Source organism: Salmo salar, chromosome ssa15 (assembly GCF_905237065.1).
Source record: "Salmo salar chromosome ssa15, Ssal_v3.1, whole genome shotgun sequence".
Classification (NCBI taxonomy): domain Eukaryota; kingdom Metazoa; phylum Chordata; class Actinopteri; order Salmoniformes; family Salmonidae; genus Salmo; species Salmo salar.
Window position 1 is genome coordinate 59,485,119 of NC_059456.1, and position 4,399 is coordinate 59,489,517.

Below are 4,399 nucleotides of genomic sequence, written 5' to 3' on the forward strand. Positions count from 1 at the left end.
CTGTGTTTTCTGTTTGTCTGTTGCCAGTTTGTGTTGTTTATCAAGCTTACCAGCGTTTGTCCTGTCAGCTCCTGTCTTTTCCTAGCCTCTCTTTTTCTCGCCCTCCTGGTTTTTGACCCTTGCCTGTCCTGACCCTGAACCCGCCCGCCTGACCACTCTGCCTGATCCTGAGCCTGTCTGCCTGCCATCCTGTACCTTTGCCTCTGTTGCTGTAATAAACATTGTTACTTCAACACGGTCTGCATCTGGGTCTTACCTTATCCTGATTGTACGAACTGGCCATGACTGACCCAGCAGACCCAGGCCAGCTGCGCGACGCCATCTCCTCCCAAGGAGCCACAAGGAACTGCTTCGTGGAGGGGGTCCAAACGTTGGCTGAATACCATGACCAGGCATCGGACAGTTTGCTGGAGCAATTCCGCGGGTTGTCTGGGAGGCAGCTTACCACCTTGGTAACCCCACAGCCCCTCAGTAACCCAGCTGCTAGCAGCGCCGTCTCATCGGCCATTCCTCCTTCTCGGGAGCCCCGTTTACTCCCCCGGAACGCTTCAATGGAGAGTCAAGCACCTGTTGGGCGTTTCTAGTTCAGTGTGCCCTCATTTTTGAGCTTCAGCCCTCCTTCCCCTCGGATCGCTCCAAGATAGCCTATCTCATCACGCTGCTGTCCGGGAGGGCTCTCACCTGGGCTACTGTTGTATGGGAACAGCAGAAGGCCATATGCGTTAGTCTGGAGAGATTCGTGGCAGAGGTGAAGGTTTTTTATGCCCCGTTCTCTGGGAGAGAAGCAGCCCGGAGGCTAATCCAGCTTCGGCAGGGCTTCTGCAGTGTGGCTGACTATGCGGTTGATTTCCGCACGTTGACAGCGGAGAGTGCTTGGAACCTGGAAGCACTGTTCGATATGTTCCTGCACGGCGTCTCGGAGGTGGTCAAGGACGAGCTTGCTGCTCGGGAGTTACCTACGGATCTCGATTCCCTCATCGTTTTGACTATCCGAATTGATGGGCAACTACGGAAGCTACGGAGGGAGAGGAAATTCGATTTTGCACGCACGCCCAGGGATTCCACCTTGCCTCCGAGTCAACCTGGAAGCTCCCGATGGTCTCGTTGCCGAGAGGACCCGAGGTTTCCCGACCTGCCCCGAGGGCTGCCGAGGACGGCCGAGTCACCGTTTTCTGAGCCTATGACACTAGGCAGAACTGGGTTGTCGGCAGCGGATTGGCAATACAGGATCGATATGAAGAGTTGTCTGTATTGCGGGACACATGGTCATTTCATGTCCTCTTGTCCTCTAAAGAAGCCAGGCTCACCGGTAGGAGCAAGGACTCTAGTGGGCCATATAGAGGACGTTCCTGCTTCCCCTGCTCACATCCCCTTTCATGCCATTCTGCTGTGGGGAGACCAGTCCAAATCTCTCCGGGTTCTCATTGACTCTGTGGCCGACGAGAGTTTTTTTGGACGCTATCCTGGCGTCCGAGCTGAACATCCACACTCAACCCCTCTACATTTCCATGGACGTTAGAGTGCTGGACGGGCGCTCTATAGGCCGAGTCACCCACAACACCACTCCCATCCACCTACGGGTGTCAGGGAACCACTGCGAGGCTATCCAGTTCCTGCTCATCAAGTCCCCTCTGAATCCCATGGTATTGAGATTCTTCTGGCTCCAATGGCACAATCCCCTCATTAACTGGTCTACTGATGCCATCATGGGCTGGAGCCTGTTCTGCCACGCCCATTGCCTGAAGTCAGAACAACCTGCCCCGGGATGTCTTCCTGGGGGATCGGAAGGTACCCCGGACCTCTCCGCCATTCCCGTGGAGTACCAGGACCTTCGTGTTCAGCAAGGCCCGGGCCACATCGTTTCTGCCGCACCGACCCTATGACTGTGGGATTGACCTTCTCCCTAGCACCACGTCTGTACTCTCTGTCGGGACCAGTTCCTGCTCATCAAGTCCCCTCTGAATCCCATGGTATTGGGATTCTTCTGGCTCCAATGGCACAATCCCCTCATTAACTGGTCTACTGATGCCATCATGGGCTGGAGCCCGTTCTGCCACGCCCATTGCCTGAAGTCAGAACAACCTGCCCCGGGATGTCTTCCTGGGGGCTCGGAAGGTACCCCGGACCTCTCCGCCATTCCCGTGGAGTACCAGGACCTTCGTGTTCAGCAAGGCCCGGGCCACATCGTTTCTGCCGCACCGACCCTATGACTGCGGGATTGACCTTCTCCCTAGCACCACGTCTCTACTCTCTGTCGGGACCGGAGACCAAGGCTATGGATACCTACATCGGGGACTCCCTAGCTGCTGGATTTATCCATCCCTCTTCCTCTCCTTACGGTTAACCTGTTAGGGCTAGGGGGCAGTATTGACACAGCCGGATAAAAAACGTACCCGATTTAATCTGGTTACTACTCCTGCCCAGTAACTAGAATATGCATATAATTATTGGCTTTGGATAGAAAACACCCGAAAGTTTCTAAAACTGTTTGAATGGTGTCTGTGAGTATAACAGAACTCATATGGCAGGCCAAAACTTGATAAGATTTCATGCAGGAAGTGGCCTGTCTGAGAAGTAGTGTTTCATCTTGGCTCTTTTTATTGAAGACTCAGGATCTGTGCAATAACGTGACACTTCCTACGGCTTCCATAGGCTCTCAGAGCCCGGGAAAAAGCTGAACGATATCGAGGCAGGCTCTGGCTGAAACACTTTATCGCTTTTGGCAAGTGGCAACTCAGAGTACTATGGGCTTAGGCGCGTGCTCGCGTCGACCGAATGCTTTCTTTTCCTTTGTCTGTTTACCTAAACGCAGATTCCCGGTCGGAATATTAGCGCTTTTTTATGAGAAAAATGGCATAAAAATTTATTTTAAACAGCGGTTGACATGCTTCGAAGTACGGTAATGGAATATTTCGATTTTTTTTGTCACGAATTGCGCCATGCTCGCCACCCTTATTTACCCTTTAGGATAGTGTCTTGAACGCATGAACAAAACGTCGCTATTTGGATATAACGATGGATTATTTTGGACCAAACCAACATTTGTTATTGAAGTAGAAGTCCTGGGAGTGCATTCTGACGAAGACAACAAAGGTAATAACATTTTTCTTATAGTAAATCTGACTTTGATGAGTGCTAAACTTGCTGGGTGTCTAAATAGCTAGCCCTGTGATGCCGGGCTATCTACTGAGAATATTGCAAAATGTGCTTTCACCGAAAAGCTATTTTAAAATCGGACATATCTAGTGCATAGAGGAGTTCTGTATCTATAATTCTTAAAATAATTGTTATGCTTTTTGTGAACGTTTATCGTGAGTAATTTAGTAAATTCACCGGCAGTGTTTGGTGGGAATGCTAGTCACATGCTAGTCACATGCTAATGTAAAAAGCTGGTTTTTGATATAAATATGAACTTGATTGAACAAAACATGCATGTATTGTATAACATAATGTCCTAGGGTTGTCATCTGATGAAGATCATCAAAGGTTAGTGCTACATTTAGCTGTGGTTTGGGTTTATGTGACATTATATGCTAGCTTGAAAAATGGGTGTCTGATTATTTCTGGCTGGGTACTCTGCTGACATAATCTAATGTTTTGCTTTCGTTGTAAAGCCTTTTTGAAATCGGACAGTGTGGTTAGATTAACGAGAGTCTTATCTTTAAAATGTTGTAAAATAGTCATATGTTTGAAAAATTAAAGTAATAGCATTTCTAAGGTATTTGAATAACGCGCCACAGGATTCAACTGGCTGTTGAGTAGGTGGGACGCAAGCGTCCCACCTAGCCCATAGAGGTTAAGAACCATTACCCACTACCACTCATCTCCTCGGCCTTCGAGCCGCTCCAAGGGGCCACTGTGTTTTCCAAGCTGGATCTATGGAACGCCTACTACCTAGTGCCGATACGAGAGGGGGATGAGTGGAAGACCGCCTTCAACACGGCCAGTGGCCACTATGAGTATCTGGTCATGTCCTTTGGCCTCACCAACGCCCCTGCTGTGTTCCAGGCTCTGGTGAATGTTGTTCTACATGACATGTTGAACCGGTTCGTCTTCATCTACATCGATGACATCCTCATCTTCTCCCGCTCCCCTCAAGAACACGTATTCCACGTCTGGCATGTCCTTCAACGCCTTCTGGAGAATCAGCTGTTTGTGAAGGCGGAGAAGTGCGAGTTCCATCGCTCCACCATCCCCTTTCTGGGTTACATCATCTCTGCTGGGAGTGTCCAGATGGATCCCGGGAAGGTGAGAGCAGTGATGGATTAGCCTTAGCCTACATCGAGGGTGCAGCTGCAACATTTCCTGGCGTTCGCCAATTTCTATCGCCGCTTTATCCGCATCTTGGCTTCTCCCCTATCAGCACTCACCTTGCCCAAGGTTCCGTTCACGACCGGGC